We start from the raw sequence: 24,387 nt of genomic DNA on the forward strand, positions 1-24,387 counted from the left end.
ATCAAGTCTATACATATTACATGTTACTGTTTTCTTAGGATAGCCTTATCGTGTCCCAGGCATTTTTTTATTATTTTAAAGTCCCTCGGCTAGATTACAAGTTTTGCGTTAGAGGCTGTGCGGTGCTAACGAGCAGTTTATGCTCAGCGCTCACTTACAGACAGTGCTGGTATTACGGGTTTTTCAAAACCAGGCGTTAACTGCAAAAAAGTTATCGTAGAGCAAAATTTTGCTCCACATCTCACCTCAATACCAACGCTGCTTACGTTAGCGGTGAGCTGGCTGAACGTGCTCGTGCACGATTTCCCCATAGGAATTAATGGAGGAGAACCGGCTGAAAAAAACCTAACACCTGCAAAAAAGCAGCGTTTAGCTCTTAGCGCAGCCCCATTGATCCCTATGGAGAAACAAAAATTATGTCTACCCCTAATACCCTAACATGAACCCCGAGTCTAAACACCCCTAATCTTAAACTTATTAACCCATAATCTGCCACCCCCAGCATTGCAGACACCTACATTATATTATTAACCCCTAATTTGCCTCTTCAGACACTGCCGCCACCTACATTATACTTATGAACCCCTAATCTGCTGCCCCCAACATCGCCGACACCTACTTTATATTTATTAACCCCTAATCTGCCGCCCCCAATGTCGCTGCAACCTACCAACACTTATTAACCCCTAATCTGCTGCCCCCAACATCGCCGCCACTATATTAAAGTTATTAACCCCTAAACCTAAGTCTAACCCTAACCCCCCCTAACTTAAATATAATTTAAATAAATATAAATAAAATAACTATTATTAACTAAATTATTCCTATTTAAAACTAAATATTTACCTATAAAATAAACCCTAATCTAGCTACAATATAACTAATAGTTACATTGTATCTAGCTTAGGGTTTATTTTTATTTTACAGGCAAGTTTGTATTTATTTTAACTAGGTACAATAGTTACTAAATAGTTATTAACTATTTACTAACTACCTATCTAAAATAAAGACAAAAGTACCTGTAAAATAAAACTTAACCTAAGTTACGATTACACCTAATACTACACTATAAATAAATAAATTAACTAAATTAAATTAAATTATCTAAAGTACAAAAAACCCCCACTAAATTACAGAAAATAATTAAAAAATTACAAGATTTTTAAACTAATTACACCTTATCTAATCCCCCTTAGAAAATAAAAAAGCCCCCAAAATAAAAAAGCCCTACCCTACACTAAATTACAAATAGCCCTTTAAAGTAATCAGCTCTTTACCTGTGAAAAAAAATACAAATCTCCCCAAAACATTAAAACCCACCACCCACACAACCAACCCTACTCTAAAACCCACCCAATCCCCCCTTAAAAAAACCTAACACTAACCCCCTGAAGATCACCCTACCGGGAGACGTCTTCATCCAACCGGGCAGAAGTGGTCCTCCAGACGGGCAGAAGTCTTCATCCAATCCGGGCAGAAGTGGTCCTCCAGACGGGCAGAAGTCTTCATCCAGACGACATCTTCTATCTTCATCTATCCGGCGCGGAGCGGGTCCATCTTCAAGACATCCGACGCGGAGCATCCTCTTCTTTCCACGGCCATGACTGAATGAAGGTTCCTTTAAATGACGTCATCCAAGATGGCGTCCCTTCAATTCTGATTGGCTGATAGAATTCTATCAGCCAATCGGAATTAAGGTAGAAAAAATCCAATTGGCTGATTAGATCAGCCAATAGGATTGAAGTTCAATCCTATTGGCTGATGCAATCAGCCAACAGGATTGAGCTGCCATTCTATTGGCTGTTCCAATCAGCCAATAGAATGCAAGCTCAATCCTATTGGCTTATTGCATCAGCCAATCCGATTGGCTGATAGAATTCTATCAGCCAATTGGAATTGAAGGGACGCCATCTTGGATGACGTCATTTAAAGGAACCTTCAATCACTTGTAGCCGTGGAAAGAAGAGGATGCTCCGAGTCATATGTCTTGAAGATGGACCCGCTCCGCGCCGGATGGATGAAGATAGAAGATTCCATCTGGATGACCACTTCTGCCCAGCTTGGATGAAGACTTCTGCCCGTCTGGAGGACCACTTCTGCCCGGTTGGATGAAGACGTCTCCCAGTAGGGTGATCTTCAGGGGGTTAGTATTAGTTTTTTTTACGGGGGGATTGGGTGAGTTTTAGAGTAGGGTTGGTGGTGTGGGTGGTGGGTTTTAATGTTGGGGGGGTGATTTCTATTTTTTTTTACAGGTAAAATAGCTGATTACTTTAGGGCAATGCCCTGCAAAAGGCCCTTTTAAGGGCTATTTGTAATTCAGTTTAGAGAAGGGCTTTTTTATTTTGGGGGGCTTTTTTATTTTGTTAGGGGGATTTGATTAGGTGTAATTAGTTTAAAAATCTTGTAATTTTTTTATTATTTTCTGTAATTTAGTGGGGGGGGGTTGTACTTTACATAATTGTATTTAATTTAGGGAATTTATTTAATTATAGTGGTAGTGTTAGGTGTAATTTTAACTTAGATTAGGTTTTATTTTACAGGTACTTTTGTATTTATTTTAGCTAGGTAGTTGTTAAATAGTTAATAACTATTCTACCTAGTTAAAATAAATACAAAATTGCATGTAAAATAAATATAAATCCTAAGCTAGCTACAATGTAACTATTAGTTATATTGTAGCTAGCTTAGGGTCTATTTTATAGGTAAGTATTTAGTTTTAAATAGGAATAATTTAGTTAATGATAGTTATTTTATTTATATTTATTTAAATTATATTTAAGCTAGGGGGGGTTAGGGTTAGGGTTAATAACTTTAATATAGTGGCGGCGACTTTGGGGGCGGCGGATTAGGGGTTAATAAATGTAGGTAGGTGTTAGGCGATGTTAGGGACGGCAGATTAGAGGTTAATAAAATGTAACTAGTGTTTGCGAGGCGGGAGTGCAGCGGTTTAACGGTTAATATATTTATTATAGTGGCGGCGATGTCTGGTTCCGCAGATTAGGGGTTAAACTTTTTTTTAAGTGTTTGCGATGTGGGGGGGCCTCGGTTTAGGGGTTAATAGGTAGTTTATGGGTGTTAGTGTACTTTTTAGCACTTTAGTTAAGAGTTTTATGCTACGGGTTTGTAGTGTAAAACTCTTAACTACTGACTTTTAAATGCTGTACCAGTCTTGACAGGAGAGGATCTACCGCTCACTTTTTGTCAAACTCGTAATACCGGCGCTATGCAAGTCCCATTGAAAAAACAGGATACGCAATTGACATAGGTGGATTTGCGGCATTTCTGAGTCTGGCCCAAAAATTGAGCGGTACACTAGTACCTGCAAGACTCGTAATACCAGCGGGCGTTAAAAAGTAGCGTTGGGACCAGTCAACGCAAGACTCGTAATCTAGCCACCTGTGTTTACCACCTCTCTTGGAAGTTTATTCCATGAATCTACCACCCTTTTTGTAAAAAAAAAATGCTTCATCACATTTCTCCTGAAACTGCCACCCTCCAACTTAAGATAGTGACCCCATGTTCTGGTATTTGTTTTTTTCTGGAAAATACTTTCAGCTTAAGTCGTTTAATTTGAGTTTATATTATGTCATCTCTTTCCCTTTTCTCCTCTAAATTATTATTATTATTATTGGTTATTTGCCAAAAGATTCTGCAGCGCTATAAACATAGGCGGTATATTAAGTAACATTTAAAGGGATCAAATGGGTAGAGGGCCCTGCCGAGAGTCGCACTGTTGTAGTCAGCTCTTATGAAGGTGATCTGCAAACAGTTGGGCTCTTAGGCTTAAGTGCTTAGCAGATTCAAGGGGATAGCAATGGAGGAGAGGAACTAGGGTTAGGAAAGGTTAGTGTAGGTTGTATGCATCCCTAAACAGTAGAGTCTTCAGGGAGCCCCTCAAGCTTTCAGAACTAGGGGAGAGTCTTGTGGAGCGAGGCAGAGAGTTCCAACAAGATTGGAGCCAGTCTGGAGAAGTCCTGTATGGGAATTTGAGGAGGTAACAAGAGAGGAGGAGAGTAGGAAGTCATGAGCAGAGTGAAGGGGATGGGAGGGAGACTATCTGGAGACAAGATCTGAGATGTAGGGAGGAGCAGTGCAGTTGAGGGCCTTGTGTGTCAGAGTGAGAATTTTGTGTTTAATCCTGGAGGCAAGAGGAAGCCAATGAAGGGATTGGCAGAGAGGTGCAGCAGATGAAGAGCGACTTGTAAGGAAGATGAGCCTGGCAGAGGCATTCATTATGGATTGTAAAGGAGCTAGTCAGCAGCTGGGGAGACCAGAGAGGACAGAGTTGCAGTAGTCGAGGCGGGAAAGGATGAGAGAGTGGATTCAAATCTTAGTAGTGTCTTGTGAAAGAAAATGTATAATTTTAGAGATGTTTTCAAGGTGGAAGCGGCATATACATGTTAAGATAATAGAGTTTTTCTTTGTACGATTTATATTTTAGACCATAACTATCCTTTGGACAGTTTCTATTTGTGCTTGAGGGCAATCCAAAATACCTTTGTAAAATATAGTGCTTTTTAAAGGCCTGAAGTTAATCATTATATTAATATTATAGAACATAACTACATGAAGATCTGCACTTGTGCGTCCTTGGCTTAGTGCATCTATCCGCTTAGCAACTGTGCGAAATCCCTAATTAATTTTAATGCATGCTCTCATAGAAATCTATTATATGAGAGATTCAGCACACCCATGGTCAGATTTTTCAACCTAAAACTTAACTCAGCCTGTGGGATTTAGAAAGATGAGATTGCCGGTATGATCTACCTTGTCCAGTGGCGTAGCGTGGGGGGGGGGGGCCACAGGGGCGGGTTCCCCGGGCGCAAAATTCTTAGGGGCGCAAAATTTCAAAATAAATTTGCGCCCCTAAGGAATTTAATGAGTTATAAACATTGCAGGCGGCAGGGCCGTGGTGGTTGCTTGTAAGGGAGCCGCCTGCCAATTCATAAGGTGCACTACTAGGATTGCCACTTGCCCCGGTATTAATAATTAGGGGGGGTTGAAGAATGTGCGTGAGTCAGTCACACTTATCATCAAGGGAAGTGAGGAGGAGGCCCTGACTGCAGCCTGAAGTGCATCATGATGAGGTCACGGACCATGGTCGATAGTCCAACCAGTCCTCCTCTCAACTCGCCTCCCAAAGACCCAAGTCCCACCCAGTCATGTGATCTCGTTGGTGTGCGGGTGCGGTGTCACTGTGAGCTGCTAGAACGACGAGTCCGACAGAGGTGACCAGGCCGTGACCCTCCTATTTGGGTACTGTTCAACTTCTTCCTAATGATATGATCTGCAGTTTTTTCTAGGTAAAATATTTTTTTAAAATTTGTTTTATAAAAAAAGAGTTTCCTCTGTATTACCTGCTTTGAGAATTACTCACCTGCCTGCCTGCTCTATAATATATATCTATATATATAATATATATATTATACTGTATATACAAGTATATATTATATATATATATATATATATATATATATATATATATATATACACACAAATATATATATATATATATATATATATATATATATATATATATATACACACAAACATACATATTTTATATATATATATATATATATATACATATTGTTTATATTTTATATATATATATATATATATATATATATATATATACATACACATATATAATATATATATATATATATATATATATATATATATATGTATATAAAATTTGATTTCATATTGAATTTGTGGCTGCGAGAAGCCACGCCCCCAAGCCACACCCTAAGACACACCCTCTTCACCCCCTTTTAAAAAGTGTCCAGGAATATTCTGGGCAAAAGGTAGCAACCCTATGCGCTACCGTGCGCACTCACAAATGCATCACTGTACTGGTGGAAGAGACTCAGTCAGTGCTAATGGGTTAGGGGGCACAATACTTGCCTTGCCCTGGGCGCTGACAACCCACGCTACGCCACTGACCTTGTCTCTTGGTCCTGTATCACCATCTTCAAAACTAATGAGGTTGTATTGTTTTTTAATTTTATTTTAATTGTCTGGAACTTTCTCTATTTTTCTTTCATTTGTGGGTATTATAGAGGATGTTGCTTTAATTTGTTTGCTTTGTAACTTTTTCTTAATATTTTTGTGATGCCAGTATTCTTGACAGTACAAGTGCTTTTTTGTTGTGGAAGTTAATGGTTGGGAGAAATAGGAGTCTCCGTTGATATGAAGTGGATTTGGTCACTATCTTAACCAAAAAAAATCAGCTGTACAAGGGATCATGACCTCATGGTAGTAGGATCAGAAGTGATTTGCTGTATCATTTCTTCACAGAAAGGTAGTTGATTCATGGAATAAGCATAACTTATCTTATTTACTAATTATTTTCTGGGATAAGCATAAGGCTATCCTACATACTAATTAATGCCTGGGAAAAGCATAAGGTTATCCTATATACTAATTAATGCCTGGGATAAACATAAGGCTATCCTATGTACTAATTAGATCCTGGAATAAGCATAGGGCTATCCTACATACTAATTAATGCCTGGAATAAGCATAAGACTAACTATCCTACATACTAACTAGTACCCGGGATAAGCTTAAGGCTATACTATGTACTAAGTAATGCCTGGGATTAGCATAAGGCTATCCTACATACTAATTAATGCCTGGGATAAGTATAAGGGTATCCTACATGCTAATTAATGCCTTGGATAAGCATAAGGCTATACTATGTACTAATTAATGCCTGGGATAACCATATGGCTATCCTACATACTAATTAATACCTGGGATAAGCATAAGGGTATCCTACATTCTAATTAATGCCTGGGATAAGCATAAGGCTATCCTACATGCTAATTAATACCTGGGATAAGCATAAGGGTATACTACATACTAATTAATACCTGGGATAAACATAAGGCTATCCTACATACTAGGTAATCCCTGGTATTAGCATAAGACTATTGTACAAACTAATTAATGCCTGGGATAAGCATAAGGGTATCCTACATACTAATTAATGCCTGGGATAAGCATAAGGCTATCCTACATACTAATTAATACCTGGGATAAGCATAAGGGTATCCTACATACTAATTAATGCCTGGGATAAGCATAAGGCTATCCTACATACTAATTAATACCTGCGATAAGCATAAGGGTATACTACATACTAATTAATGCCTGGGATAAACATAAGGCTATCCTACATACTAGGTAATCCCCGGTATTAGCATAAGACTATTGTACAAACTAATTAATGCCTGGGATAAGCATAAGGCTATAATACATACTAATTAATGTCTGGGATAAGCATAAGGCTATCCTACAAACTAATTAATGTGTGGGGTAAGCATAAGGCTATCCTAGATACTATTTAATGCCTGGGATAAGCATACGGCTATTGTACATACTAACTAATACCTGGGATAAGCATAAGAATTTCCTACATACTAACTGATACCTGGTAGTAGGATCAGAAGTGATTTACTGTATCACTTCTTCACAGAAAGGTGGTTGATTCATGAAATAAACCTCCATTAGTGGTGGTAACCTGGAATAAGCATAAGGTTATCTTATTTTCTGGGATAAGCATAAGGCTATCCTACATACTAATTTATGTCTGGGAAAAACATAAGGCTATCCTACATACTAATTAATGCCTGGGATAAGCATAAGGCTATCCTATATATTAATTAATGCCTGGGATAAGCATAAGGCTATCCTACTTACTAATTAATGCTTGGGATAACCATAAGGCTATCCTAGATACTAATTAATGCCTGGGATAAGCATAAGACTATCTTACATACTAACTAGTGCCTGGGATAAGCTTAAGGCTATACTACGTACTAATTAATGCCTGGGATAAGCATAAGGCTATCCTATATACTAACTAATGCCTGGGATAAGCATGAGTATCCAACATACTAATTAATGCCTGGGATAAGCATAAGACTATACTATGAACTAATTAATGGCTGGGTTAAGCATAAGGCTATCCTACATACCAAACAATGCCTGGAATAAGCATAAGGCTATCCTACATAATAATTAATGCCTGTGATAAGCATAAGGCTATCCCACATACTAATTAATGCCTTGGATAAGTATAAGGTTATCATATGTACTAATTGATGCCTGGGATAAGCAAAAGGCTATCCTACATACTAATTAATACATGGTATAAGTATAAGGCCATGTCTGTGGTGTATATATATAAAACCATTTAAACAGGCAATCAGTCTTTCTAAGTTAGCAATTACATTTAAATTTTGATAAAATAAATTGACTATTTTTGCCATCATTTAATTATTATTTTAAAGTCCTTACAAGTGCTAACTTATATCACAAATAACATATTGTTATAAATAGCTGTCACACAAGTTATATAGATTTACTGACTGTCACATATTGTGTTCTGTGATATTAATATGCCCAGTTACCTCCATACACCAGTCACATCTGCCCTCAAATAACCTTTCAACCGTTTTTGGTTAAACAAAACAAATGATGTTGTAAAGGAATTCTTGTGCAGGGGAGCAGATAACCAATCAATACACTGACCCATCAATAGCATATTGTGGTCACCCCTTAATAAATAAACAGCACAATACAATATGCTTTACAGATATCTAATGATTAGGGGTGTGGTTGGCCGACCTATTGTGTTTGAATGGGATCAGGACATCTGTTTGAGAAGGCTGATCCTTAGGATTCTCCCCACTATGGATTTTATTCTCGGTCACCCACCCTTGTATCATTTACAGACTCTTTGCTTATTCGTATGCTAATTCCAGCAGTGTCAGAACAGATGTGAAACATTTGGTTCTGTTCTTGGACTCTTGTAAAGGAAATAAAGTATTTTTAAGGAACGGATGAGCACATTATGTTTACACCATCAGCTCTCTCCCTTGGTGGGCTCCACCGACCTGAATTGTACGTGGACAGATTGTGCCAAAACTTTATGGGGAACTCACTAGGAATTAGGCGGTGGCTGTGACAGGCCACATCTATCAGGCAGTAGAGGATACAGCTGGTGCCTATACGTTCATACTAAAACACCATTAACCCTTTAACAGCTTTCTGGCAGTTTAAGGGTTAAACTAACTTGCTAATTTGTTTTTCTTCCTGACAAATATAAGTAAAAAAGGTGCATCAATAAATAACAAGAGATTCTCACGTTATTGCTTTATATCACAAGGGTTGCTCCAATTAATTGTAAGACAGATACAACTGCACATATTTGAAATTAAATTATTTTATGTGTTTGCTGGAAGACGTAAGAGTTCAAAAAGAAAGTTTACTTTGATGTTCTATGAAGTCTATTTGTTAATTGGCTGCAATTAGAGGTTATATTTAAAATAGAATAAATTAATAAAGAAATATAGAAAATTTTTACTTTATATAAATGACATAAGAGTTAAGAGACTTGATTTTATAATATATTTTTGAATATGGCAAAATCACAGAAATCAGTAATTTCTGAGATATTTGCGTATCTTAACCAAATGCCTCTTGCCCATAGTTCGCACCTACATATGAATGTTATAGAGAGCTAATAATAATCTTTGTTCCCCTTACCTGGGGCTCCATTATAATCTGCTTGATTTATCACACTAAAGCATCATATAGTAGCTATTGCATAGTCAGTTTTTTTCTTTTTACTTAATTTTAGTAGGAACAGTCGCAGACTGAATTATAAAAAAAAGAATCACAGTAATATTTAATTACATACATGAAAAATAAAAAAATAAAAATCAAGAGTAACTCAGGGTTTTCAATTTGCAAAATTCACAGACCTAATTGGAAGCAAACAACATATTAAAATGTATTAATATATTTTAACATATTAATAGTCATATACATATATATTTACTGGGAACAAACAGTTCCCATAGACCACAATGTAAAGGCACTGCCATTTTTTTTTCTAACACCCAACTCCCACCAACTTTAGACTCCAAAAATTGCCTAGTGCAGTTGTTTTTTATTTTAAAAACTAAAATGCCTTCTATTTTGAGGGCATTTGGGGCACTTTTAGAAAATTAACCAGAGATTGGTTATAGTGCTAATTGTTACTGTGAGCTTGCGGTAACAATAACCAGCCACTTGTAATGGCTGGTTAATTATCATGCTCCGGGAAATGGGTGATAATTTAGCGCTCCACTTGTAATCTAGCCCTAATAATATTAATTTATGATTAGTACAATTAATTATTTTATATTCTTTGGTTTAGTTTTATAGCATATGTAAACTCCAATCACTTAATTAAAATCACAAATTACCCTACTAAATTTGAGTATATATTTTATTGTTTAAAGATATGAACTATATTTTTAACTTTTATTAGACAAAAAATCTTGTTTATTAACATTTGTATATTTTGGGGGCTTTCATAGTCCAGCAGCTTCTCCTTCAGTGCAAATAGTCTGTCATCCAGGATCAAACCAGAGACAACTTCACCTACAGTCCACCTCAGCCATGCCCCTGACAGTCAGGGCTCCGCCCACACAACAACCACAGCTCCGCCCACAAGGTTCCCTCAAAGCTTGGACCTCCCAGTGAGAGGAGTCTGATTGGGAAGGCTTGTTGGGCATATGGTTCTTATCAAACTTTAAAATCTATGTTTATATGTTTCCAGGAAATATTGGGATATGAACTGGTCAGGATCCTAATTTAGAGAATAAAATTTGAGCAAGCACTGAGCAAAATAATAAGCAGGCAATTTACTGTAATACTGTAATACTTCCAGCATAAATAACATAAAACACAAGTTAAGATTTTTTAATATAACTCCACGTACATTTTCCCTTAATGAGCCTGAGGGAAGAATTCCACTAATAAAACACTATTTCTAAATATACCTGAAAGTTTTGCATTAAGATGGTTTCTCATTAGTACCTGCGGCTGCCAACCACAACTGGAATTCCTCATCCTGACCATCCATTGGTTCCACGTCATGGCCAGATGTGGCAGCTGCCTCTGGATTTCAACAAACTTTAACCCTTTTGCTGGCAGATGTTACACTTTTCAGCAATGTTCTGAAGGCATATACAGGGTTAATTTTAAACTAGATCTACCAGATAAAAAAATGTAAATTCCAAATATCTGCAAAATAACACAAGAGAATTATTAACAATAATTTCATTTTTTTTATCTTTTTTTTATCAGTAAACTTTATTCTTAAAATTACCCTCAATGGATCCAGATTTTGCTTATTTCCAAAAACATTAATTTAAAGGACACCAGCGTCAAATTGTGCACAATCCTTTTATGCTCACACTTACTGAGGCACCAGATACTACTGAGTTCACAATGTATACGTACATGCAATTGGCTGATGGACGTAACATGATTTATTTTTTATAAAGTGTTTTATTAATGCAAAATACATAAGCCAAATTAATTTAATTACAGTAATGCAAAAAGTAGTTTAAGTCTAGTCTTTAGTGGGAATCGTGTATGAGTGCTAGCAGTATGTCCTACTTTAGACACCTTAGAAGCCACACATACTAACTTCCTAAGCTGGACTTTGTGTTCCAGTAGCATATTCAAAATGCAGACCTTTCTACTTTTCATCAGGTAATAGATTAGAGAGGTGGATGGAGTGCACTGCAGGATTAGAGGAAATTGGTATTTCAGAGGCATTAAGTTGGCGCTGGTAACAGAATGGCTGCAAGTAAGACATCCCTATATCCTTGTGCTTGACTCCAACCCACTGGGTGCAGTAAGCTGCAGAGTAGGATTGAGCAGAGTGAACTAGTTCATGTTCAGAGATACTTGGGTATCTTAGATCCAATATGTTAACATCCAGCAGTAGTGTGTTCTCATCCATTGCAGAAGTTATCTCTGAGATCTTCCACATTGGGGAAGTTGGTTTCTGTACACCAACATCACTAACACAATCTCTGAATCCTGCAGCCTTGATAAAGTGACTTCAACTGCCATGGAAACAGGTGTCTCCTCTTCATTTTTCTCTTTGTATGGAGTGGATACTTTGGTTCCATAGAAGACTTCTACAACTGAATTGTTGAAAAAAATTGGGGTTTTTCTGAAGCCAAGGGAGACAGTTCAAAGACAGGAGCATCCGGGGGCAGTGGGGATATGCTTTGGCCAGGTAGGACTTCAAGTTCCTGTGGAGTTGACTCTGACACCTTTATTACAGAAGAGGAACCACCATGCATGCGGTGGCTGTGGGGGTCCCATTGTTCAGTCTGTTATGGGGAGGAGCTGCTGTATGATGTTGCTACAATGCCTTTCTCCATTATTTCTGTCACTGTGACATTTGAGTTAGACATAAAACTGGTTCCAACATTTTCCCAACTGGTTGACATTTTGTACTTCTTAACAGTGGCTAGCTTTGCTGTCTGCAGACTAAAGCCTAGATCTGGCTTGTCCAAATAAAGCAACAGAAAGTGGAGTTTGGCTTCTGAACAATAACTTTACAAGAGAGAACCTTGGTGGATAAAAAGGATGTAACATGATACAGGAAAATTGAAGTAAATTTTGACATTTATATGAAACAAATCTACCGCTTGTTTATAATTTAGACTAAGGATCTGATGATATAAATCTCTCCACTCAGGTGCGATAACATAAAAATGTCCTCCAGATCCCTTGAAGATTCTAAAAAGGCAGATTTTGCTATACTTCTTTAAGGGGCATGTCCTGCATTTCTGTTTGTGGAGGGACAAGCCCAGTGAAAAATAGTACTGCATTATTATTATAATTATCAGGTATTCGTAGAGCGCCAACAGATTCTGCAGCACTATAAACATAGACGGGGTACAAGATAACATTTACTGGGATTAAATGGGTAGAGGGCCCTGCAGAGAGTTGCACTGTTGTAGTCGGCTCTTATGAAGGTGAACTACAAACAGCAGGGCTCATAGGCTTACATGCTAAGAGGTTCAAGGGGATAGCAGTGGAGATAGGAAGGTTAGTGTAGGTTGTATGCATCCCTGAATAGTAGAGTCTTTAGGGAGTGCATGAAGCTTTCAAAACTAGGGGAGAGTCTTGTAGAACAAGGCAGAGAGTTCCATAAGATGGGAGTCAGTCTGGAGAAGTCTTGTAAACGTGAATGTGAGGAGGTAACAAGAGTGAAGGAGAGTAGGAGATCATGAGCGGAGAGAAGGAGTCGGGAGGGAGAGTATCTGGAGACAAGGTTTGCATGACATGATATTTCTGCTGCATTTACACTCTGTTCTTTTTATTTTATAATACTTTGGACTACAGGTTACGTTTTATAACATTTAAACTTTGCACTTTCTATTTTATATTTTAATCCATATAGATTATGTATGCAACAGTGTATTTATGATTATTCTTCGACAGTTTCTGTGCAACTCTAAAAAAAATAGGGACCTACTTTGTATATTTGCCTTCCATAGAAAGTAATTTAATGGGATATAGAATTTCACAGGGGAGAGGGAAAGTAACAGGATAGCAAATGGGACTGATATAAAGGCTCAGTTTGCAGCAAAAACAAATGAATCTGAAAGTTTATCACTACAATTTAACTTGCATTTGCCTTTAGTTAAGTATATAATACTTTTCTGTCAGTTAAAGAAGTGTATTGTGAATTTTAAGCAAACTTCACCTGCATACAGCTGGAGACATAATTCAGTGAGACCAGCTTGTGTAAACTTCCAGCATTTCATGAGAATTGTGAGAGAGCTTAAGATATACCCAGGGAACTGCCCTGTTCAGCCTAGGGAACTGCCCTGTCCCTCCCACTTTCTAAAGCTGTCAGTTTTACACTTAAATACAAACTGCAATGTAATTTGTAAATGACACACAAATATACAGAGTAGGATCCTAATTTGTGAATGTAACAGAAACTTTAAAAAAATAATCAGAATTTCCAAAACCACTGATGTATCAACATCTAAATGCATTAAAATAAAAAACAAATTAACATCCTTTTTGCTGCAATTAGTTTTCAATAACCAAACTCCTCCCACCATTTGCATTATTTGGAGGAGCCAATCAGGGCTTTAGTCTGCAGACAACAAGACTAGCCACAATCATAAAGTTAGTATAAAGGGCATTGTTTTGCAGTTGTTATCTGATAAAGCCAATTAGGGGCAAACATGTAGCAGGGTTAGTCTTGAGAAGTCAGCAGGTGTATTTCAAGTTCTGAGAATTAGAAATTGCACCATTTACAGAGTTAAATTACATGAAAAGGGGCAAAATAAATAACAAAAATATATTGCAAAGTTGTTTCATTACACATAACTAAACATTGTAGATTAAAGGGACTGTAAATAATGACACCCCAAACACAATAATTATGTTATCTATTCTATGTGTATTATAAACATTATATTTTGCAGAGTCTAAGCGCTACGGAAGCGATTAAAAAGTATTTTATACAATCACCGTTTTTTTCTCCTCTATCCGCCCATGCAGCCTGAGTAATTTTTTTCATAGACAATGCTGCAGGGCCGTTACGTCACACTTTAGATTTTATACGCCCATTTTATTATCTGGAGCGCGCATTTAGACTTGCTCCATGCATGCGCATTACCACTCTGCTTCACAATATCAGAAACACAGAATCGCAATGCACGACAAAGCATTGCGATTCTGTGTATAGGCAAGAAGCCAGATTGCAGTGTGCATGCACCAGTGAAGAGGGAACGTGCACTGTCAAAATAGGAGAAGACGGACGTTTGATTGGCTAATGGCTGCAAGGGCAATGACGGTAAGAATAGAAAAAAAAAATTGTAGGCGGACAGAAAAGGCGAGTTTAGGTGACAATAAAATAAAGATTTTGAACGCTTCCATTGCGCTTTTGCTCTGCATAACATGAATAATTAAAATCAGATATTATAAATTTCAATTTGTTACTCATTAATTTACATGGTTTACAGTCCCTTTAAAATATCAAGGTGTTTACTGTACCTTTAAATGTAATTTTACTGAAAGTACACAATGTGAAGTGTAAAGTAATATAAAATACAAAGCACAAGGTGTAAGTGTAACAAAACCCTCATGTCATACAGAGCGCTATATTGCACTGGACTTGTCTCTCCTTCACACACAGAAATGCAGGGAACACCCCTTAGACAAGTATAGCAAAATGCGCCTGTCTAGGATCTTGTGTGAGATCTCTCAGTGCTGGAGGATCATTTTAGATCATCTCATCTGAGTGGAGAGCTTTATGGGAGACATCTTTCATCTCTCGGGGACTTCCAGCTTCCGCTCTATTTCTTACAGCATTTAGTGAGTTCAGCCACTGTGAAATCTGCACTACAATTTCTTTCTGAGCAGGAGAATTAGGCCATAAGTGTTTTTGCATTGTATTTTTATTATGCACTTGTTGCTTATGCAATTCTGTTTTATTTTATGGTTCTTTAAAATATTCACTTCCCTACCCACTGCCCAAAAACACTTTTCTGAGCTGCCCCCAGTCTGCTCTGATTAAAACTAAGTAATGTTTGCTGTGCTTGGAGAGCTTATTAAAAGCTTGCTCAGATAGCATATGCAGTCATTTAGATGTTTATGGATGTGATGGGAATTTTCATGTCCCCCAAGGAAAGGAACGAAGACTCTCCAGGAGTTGACATCATGTTGACTTTGTATTTTTAAGGTGTGGGGGAAGATGTAGAATTCCTTGTGGGATCTTAATATTGCAGCAAATTGATGTCTAATTAGTTGCGATTCGCACTATATATTTGGAAGCGCTGAGTGACATTCACACATGGACTTTACAAGGGTAAATGGCTGAAAACCCTTAATGGAAATCTACTAAAAAAAAAAACTATTAGGATTCAGTTTTAGAACCACACTAAAATATAATTAATAATATCCTGTTTCATTAAGAGAAATGAAACTCCAAATGTTATTCTCCATAAAAAGCTAGATTATGAGTGGCACAATAAGTGTAACCCGCAACTGATATGGGGGCTTTCCCAGCTCTTTGCAAGGGACGGAAATAGGGTGCATGTTATAAGTTGACAGTAAACAAGTTGGCTTAAGTGCAATTGAATTTAACGCTCGTTGGGTTAGCTCTGGTTAGCTGTTACCCGAGACAAAAGAGAAGCACAAATCACGTCATAAATACATTTAATAGTACAGTCACACTCATAATAACACTGTCTAATAAAAAAAAAAAAAAAAAAAATTTAAAACAAAATTGCATTGGGACTCTTTGCAGTCAAGTAGCTGAAAACTGTTTAAAGGGACAATGAACCCAAATTTTTTCTTTCATTATTCAGATAGATCATGTAATTTTAAGCAACTTTCTAATTTACTCCTATTATCCATTTGTCTTCATGCTCTTGCTATCTTTATTTAAAAAGCAATAATGTAAGTTTAGAAGTCGGTCTATTTTTGGTTCACAACCTGGTTTTTGCTTGCTGATTGGTGGCTAAATGCACCCACCAATAAACAAGTGCTGTCCAGGGTATTGAAGCAAAAATTGTCTAGCTCCTTAGCTTAGATGCCTTCTTTTTCAAATAAAGATAGCAAGAGAATGAAGAAAATTTGGTTATAGGAGTAAATTAGAAAGTTGCTTAAAATTGCTGTTCTATCTGAATCATGAGAAAAACTGGGTTTAGTGTCCCTTTAACTGTGTATGTACTGTAAATATTTTACATTCCAGTGCTCTTCACGTAGGGGAATATGTTCTATGCATTTTTAACAGATATTTATATATATAGGTATAGATATATATTCCACCAAAAATTATATATATATATATATATATAAAGACTTCGCAATAACAGCAAACAAAAAGGATTTTTTCAAGTGAGTCAAATTTATTGACATTTCGGGGAGTAAACCTCCCCTTCCTCAGAACACTTGTTATTGCAAAGTCTTTATATTTACACAGAACATTCTCTGGAGGGTGGATTCACATTATAGATATATAGATATATACAAAACACGGAAGGGGACTGCACTCTCAGACCGGACCGGGTACACATCCCATGACCCTGCAACATGAACAGCCCTAGGTGCACAATAGCACTCTCAGAAAGCTGCACTGTCCCCAGAGTCACAGGCAGTTAACCCCAGACAGGTCTGGGTGCAAGGCCCATAGGGAAAATTACAAAACAAATTAATACAGCACACAGAGAAAGTCCAGCACTCACAAGATCTCAGCTAAGATTAAAAGCAAAAATGGAAGAGTTAGTTACCGCATCTGGCCAAATGGGATAAGCCCAGGTACCACGTTAAGGTCTCTTCCAAAACCTGAGTCCCTAAACAGCCACACAATACAAGCTCTCAATCCAACAAACTGGGAACAAGTGAAGGGTGCATTCAATTAATACAGCACACAGAGAAAGCCCAGCACTCACAAGCTTTTGTATATGTCTAGGGTTATTACATAAGCCTATGCACCCTTCACTTGTTCCCAGTGTGGCTGTTTAGGGTCTCAGATTTTGAAAGAGACTTTGACGTGGTAATTTTCCCTATGGGCCTTGCACCCACATCTAGCGAAATTAACATGCGAATGGGAAAGCTAAATTGTGCGCCACTTGTAATCTAGTACTAAATATTTAGGGCTAGATTACAAGTGAAGCACTAATTTATTGTGCACAAGCAAACGGGCTAGCAATAGAAGTTCTAACTCTAGCCTAAGCTAACCCTATCCATACTCATAACTTCCAACCCTAGTCCTAGTTCTAACACTAGACTAACCTTATCCTTATCCCTGTTCTATACCCTAAAGTGGCCCTCAACCACCTTATTTTGTGAGGCCCGCACCACCTCCATGAAAAATAATAATTATAATATGCTTATTACTTAAAGAGCGAGTGCGCTTACTGTTAGGGACTCACATACATTAAAACCCCTCAGTCTTTAATGAGTAACATTGTTATTAAAAAGGCAAACACAAACACAGATAATTGCGTAATGATTTATTTGACACATGCAGCACTTCTTTATATGTGTTCATTACTATGGCAGCACCGATTTCACGCACCATTTCTGGCCATTCCAATCAGCCAATAGGATTTTTCCTATCTTAATTGCGATTGGCTGATAGAATCCTATCAGCCCATCGGAATTCAAGGGACGCCATCTTGGATGACGTCATTTAAAGGAACCTTCATTCAGTGTTAGGACATCGTTTGAAGAGGATGGCTTCGCTTCGGCTGGATTGAAGATGGACCCGCTCCGCTCCGAATGGATGAAGATAGAAGATGCCGCTTGGATGAAGACTTCTGCCATTTGGAGGACCTCTTCTGCCCGGATCGGATGAAGACTTCTGCCCCTCTGGAGGTCCACTTGTGCCCGGCTGGGTGAAGACAGCTCAAGGTAGGGAAATCTTCAGGGGGGGTAGTGTTAGGTTTTTTAGGGACGGCAGATTAGGGATTAATACAATTTAACTAGTGTTTGAGAGGTGGGAGTGCGGCGGTTTAGGGGTTAATATATTTATTATAGTGGCGGCGATGTCCGGTCGGCAGATTAGGGGTTAATATATTTATTAAAGTGTTTCCGATGTGGGGGGGGGGTCTCGGTTTAGGGGTTAATAGGTAGTTTATTGGTGTTAGTGTACTTTTAGCACTTTAGTTAAGAGTTTTATGTTCCGGCGTTAGCCCATAAAAATCTTAACTACTGACTTTTAAATGCAGTAGAAGTCTTGCCAGGAGAGGGTCTACCGCTCACTTCTTCCAAGACTCGTAATACCAGCGTTAGCCAAATCCCATTAAAAAGATAGGATACGCAATTGACGGAAGGGGATTTAACTAGTGTCGAGTCGCGGAAGAAAAGTGAGCGGTACACCTGTACCTTTCAGACTCGTAATACCAGCTGGCGTTAAAAAGCAGCGTTGGGAGTGGGACTTCTCAATGCTGCTTTTTAAGGCTAACGCAAGACTCATAATCTAGGCGCTTATTAGGTGTCCACACTAACAAACAAGACATTCTCACCAGCTCTGAAATAGCATAGTACGTCATAGCGGCAATAGTCTTAATGAATTCTGTATGCGTGTTGATGAATGTTCGCAATCTCCTCCCCATACAAAAATGCAGTATACGCCCCTTAGCGAGAAACCCTGTTTTTTAGGGTAAAAAGTGGCTTTAGATCATTCTACCAGGGAAAAGAAGCACAGCATTCTTATAAAATCTCATCAGCCCAGAGACCTATAGATTATTGATCACCAAATCTCTTGCTTAATCTTTTTCATGCATAGAATATATTTGATTAACAATTACAGTATCTTTCACACTGGATTCAAGGCATTTGTGAATAATTATCAATAAAAATGATTATCAGAAGCAATGTGTAATACACAAGGGGCATTTAACCCTTTGGCTTCTAGACAAGGCTGCAAAGCATGGCATAAGAAGTGCTGGTATATAAGAGGTTAATTGCATAAATGTATATCAGACATTGCCTCTGATGCTAGACTGGAAGCTGTGTATAAATCACAGAATTTTATCTGTCAGTCGCCATGGATTGAAGTCAAACTTGAAACTTGATTATGGGTAATGGCATAATGCGAGATTCGGTTCTCTCTGCCTAATCACACAGACTGCGCGATGCATGAAACATTTGCATATAAATCACACTAATTCATTTGTGTCACCCTCTTTCGTGTCCCATGTCGTCTGCGTTCATTTGTGTGTGTATTGTAAATTATACATATATATTACTGCGATGGGCTTACAGGCAAACTGATAAATTGCATGTGAATGCACATTTTGAGCATCTATTATTTACAGAATAAGAGGAATATTTGAATATATTTATTTAACGCATTAGCAAAATAATTCATGAAAAGCCAAAAACGACATTGAAAGGGCACAAATAGATCTATTTTATTATTCTTATTCTGTCAGTCTGTGTGTTTATCATACTGTGTCTATCTACACATCAGTCAGTAAGAGGCCCAGATTCATTGATGCTCACAAGGGTTGCCAAGGTAAAGGTGAAATCACCTATATTTTCTACAGATTCGCTAGTGGCTGTTATTAAAATCTATCGTTGCAGGAGCTGCACAATACCTGATATCTTACACATGAAATGAAAACCTATTGCAATGCGGAAATGTACAACCGCAACAACTTCATAAACAGTCTTGAAACACAGTTACTATGACTGCTTGTAATTGTAAAATATTCACATATCTGTTTTGTAATGATAAACTAGTCTCACTAGAACAGTAGATGTCCCAGATACCTTGTAGACACAAATGAGCCGCTAATTGGGGGTGTTTCTGGGCTTTCTGGGGGTGTGGTCAGGACTGTGGAATGCCTAAAGACTTGTGATGTATCTAGTCTTACTATCGTATCTACTATTGCCCAATTTTTATTACATACTTTTTGTAAGGTTTTATTTTTCCATATGTTTTTGTGGACTGTATTATTTATTGAGAAAGTTTTTATTTGTTTGTTCTATAATGGTTTGAAGGCTTGCTCCGTGATGCAACTTGCAAACATGATGAGAAGTGGGTACAAATCTTTTTGAGCTGCACATTTATCAAGTTGCTGTCTATGAATCTTTCAAACAGAATGTCCAAGTTAGTCAACCAAGTTTGTTCACTGGAGACAGAAATCTAAGACAAGGCAGAATACTACAGTATTGTACAAAAACTGTTTGCTCGGTTTATATCAACTAATTTCAAGTCAGCTTATTTAGGGCCAGATTTACAAGTAGTGTGCTATTTAGTGCTTTCACTCGTGCAAAAACACTGCGAGAAGTCAACTTTTAACGTATTACCAGTTGAAAGTAAATTGTTTGTGCGTGAGCAAATGTTAACAAGAGCTAACTCCAGGACTTCTTCTCCCCATAGACTTCAATGAAAGTCGCAAACTGAAATAAAAAAACCTAATACTTATCACTTGCACGCTAACCTGACGCGCTTAGGACAACTGCACTAACCTTAAAAAAAAAAATATATATATATATATATATATATATATATATATATATATATATATATATATATATATATATATATATATATATATATATATATATATATATAAAATGCATTTTAATATATATATTTATATATACAGTATATAAGGATATATATATATAGGTATAGGTATATTCAGATATAGGAATATCTAATTAAAAATAAATTTTTCCCATGTTAAGAACATTTTGAATGTAAAATATTAACAGGGCATGCACAGTAAAACAAATTATTAAATATTAAAATTATTAAAATTATTAAAAATTATGTTTCTTGGTTTCAGGCATTTGAGTGTAAAGGGCTCCAAAGTATATAGTATCTGGAGACAAGGTCTGAGATATAGGGGGAAACAGTGCAGTTGAGGGCTTTGTATGTCAGAATGAGAATTTTGTGATTAATCCTGGAGGCAAGAGGAAGCCAGTGAAGGGATTGGCAGAGAGGTGCAGCAGATTAAGAGCAAAGTGTAAAGGAAGATGAGCCTGGCAGAGGCATTCATTATAGATTGTAAAGGAGCTAGGCGGCAGCTGGTGAGACCAGAGAGGACAGAGTTGCAGTAATCAAGGCTGGAAAGGATGAGAGAGTGGATTAAAATCTTAGTAGTGTCTTGTGTAAGGAAGTGTCTAATTTTAGAGATGTTATTAAGGTGGAAGCTGCAGGCTTTAGACAAGGACTGAATGTGAGGAGTGAAAGATCTGAGTCAAGTGTGACCTCAAGACATTGGGCATGCAGGGTAGGGGTAATGATGCAGTTGTTGACAGTTATAGAGAGTTATTGGGGGTGGAGTTTTTGGAAGAAGGGGGGAAAATAAGGAGCTCAGTTTTGGAGAGATTTAGCTTGAGGTCAGTGAGAGGACATCCAGGAAGGGATGTGAGAAAGACATTTAGTAAAAAGGGTTAGCAAGGAAGGAGATCGGTTTGGTGCAGAGAAGTAGATTTGAGTGTCGTTGGCATACAAATGATATTGGAACCCGTGGGACTTTATTAGGGAACCTAATAATGACATGTAGATTGAGAAGAGAAAAGGACAGAGCCTTGCGGTACCCCAACAGAAAGTGGTGACATGGCAGAGGAGGCCCCAGAGAAGGCTAAGATAAAGGTATGGTTTGACAGGTAGGAAGAGAACCACAAGAGGGTTGTGTCACAAATGCCGAAGGATCTAAGGGTTTGGAGCAAAAGAGGATGGTCAACAGTATCAAAGGCTGCGGACAGATGAAGGAGGATAAGCAGAGAGAAGTGGCCTATTGATTTTGCTGTAAGTAGGTCATTGGTAACCTTAACGATTGCTATTTCTGTGGAGTGATGGGGCGAAATCCAGATTGCAGTGGGTCAAGGAGGGAGTTTAATGTAAGGTAATGGGATAGGTGTGCATATACTAGTTTTTCGAGAAGCTTTGAGGCAAGAGGGAGTAGGGAAATAGGGCGGGAGTTAGATGGGGAGGTTGGATTAAGAGAAGGTTTTTTGAGGATAGGTGTGATCAGTGCATGTTTCAGGGATGAGGGAAATATACCGGTCTTGAGGGAGAGGTTGAAAAGAGAGGGAGGGGAACAGCTGTGAAGGAATAGGGTTAAGAGGACAGGTAGTGGAGTAAGAGCTCAGTATAAGTGCCAAAACTTCTTCCTCAGCAACAGGGGAGAAAGAGCTAAATTTATGGCTAGGTGGGTTGTCGTTGATTGTGAGCGTTTGAGGGGGTGAGAGAATGGAATTATGTTGAGAGCTGATTTAGTTTCTGATGGAGTCAATTTTGTTATTGAAGTGGCTGGCAAAGTCTTGAGGTGACAGAGAAGTTGTATTAGGGGGTGGGCGGAGAAGAGTATTGAAAGTGGAGAACAGACGTTTTGGGTTGAAGAAAGATTAGAGATAAGAGTAGAGATGTAATGTTGCTTATAGAGATTAAGGGCAGAATAGTAGGAATTTAAAATGAATTTGTAATGAAGAAAATCAGCTGAACTCAGAGATTTTCTCCAGTGCCACTTAGCAGTATGGGAACATCTGCATAGGTATCGTGTCAGTGGAGTATGCCAGGGCTGAGGATGAGTGTGTGATTTCCGAGCTTTGAAAAAAGGGGCCAGATTGTCAAGGACGGATGTAAGGGTGGAATTATAGTGGCAGATAGATTGATCAGGGCAGGAAAAGGAGGAGATGGATGAGAGTTGAGGTTCGAGGGAATTAGCAAGCTGTTGCTGATCTAGTGACATAATGCTTCTGTGAAGTTTGGTGTGAGGAGTAGAAGGAGGGAGAGTTGTAGGGAGGGATGAGATGTTGCAAGTGAAGAAATGGTGGTCAGAGAGAGAAAAAGGAGAGTTAGTGAAGTTTGAAATAGTGCATCTATAGCTAAACATCAGGTCATGGGAGTGTCCATCATTGTGAGTGGGAGAGTCAGTCCATTGTGACAAACTGAAAGAGGAAGTGAGTTGCAGAAGTTGTTTTGCAGAGGAGGCCGTGGGATTGTCAAGAGGGATGTTGAAATCACCATGAATGAAGGCAAGGGTGTCTGAGGAAAGGAAATAACGTAGCCAGGCAGGCCAGTGATCTAGAAATGGAGTTGAAGAGAAAGGAGCTCGGTATATGACTGCAACATGTATAGAGAGGGGAGAGAATAAGCGACTCATGTGGGTTTCGAATGAGTAAAATGTGAGGGAAGAGATGTATTTCTTGGAAGGTGCAATGCGAGTAAAGTAAAATACCTACACCACCTCCTTGTCTATTATCAGACCTAGCAGTGTGGCTGAAGTGAAGACACCCATGTGACAGAGCAGCGGGAGATAAAGAGGTCATGTATAGAAGTAAGCTTGTTGCAAACAGAGTGAGAGTTCCAGAGTGCACAAGTAAAAGGAGTAGTGGCTTTAGATGCAAGAGGAATGTGAGTAAGGTTACCAGAGTTTTGTTTTCTGAGTCTATGGAACGATACACATGGATTTGAACAGCTAGGAAGTTGTTGGGGACCAGGATTAGGGGAGATGTCACCAGCAGCTAGTATAAGTAAGAGGGAGAGGGACCTGTTCAATTGCTAATCAGCCAATTACATGGCAGCAACTCAATGTATTTAGGCATCCAGACGTTGTGAAAATCACTTGTTGAAGTTCAAACCGAGCATCAGAATGGGGAAGAAAGGGGATTTAAGTCACTTTGAATGTGGCATGGTTGCTGGTGTCAGGTGGGCTGGTCTGAGTATTTAAAAAACTGCTGATCTACTGGGATATTTTTTTTTTTAATATTTATTTACTATTCAACACTCAGTACAAAAGGAAAAAGCAAAGAAGATATACATTGTTGTATAGCAGCACCAAGGTAATGATTCAAAGCAATGATACAAAGCAAAATAAAAATATATCATAAATTATGTCAATCAAATCTTCATATTGATAACAGCCAGACTACACATCACACACACCTAGATTACGAGTTTTGCGTTAGGCTTAAAAAGCAGCGTTGGCCGGTCCTAACACTGCTTTTTAACGCCCGCTGGTATTACGAGTCTTGCAGGTACAGGTGTACCGCTCACTTTTTTGGCCAGACTTGGCAATACCG

General features: G+C 38.1%; 1 pseudogene; it reads right to left on the reverse strand.

Moving 5' to 3' along the window:
• Positions 1-11,548: 11,548 nt before the first annotated feature.
• LOC128635734 (uncharacterized) overlaps positions 11,549-24,387 on the reverse strand; it is a 28,367-nt pseudogene continuing 15,528 nt past the window's right edge.

Source organism: Bombina bombina, chromosome 1, assembly GCF_027579735.1.
Source record: "Bombina bombina isolate aBomBom1 chromosome 1, aBomBom1.pri, whole genome shotgun sequence".
In the NCBI taxonomy this organism is placed as follows: Eukaryota; Metazoa; Chordata; class Amphibia; order Anura; family Bombinatoridae; genus Bombina; species Bombina bombina.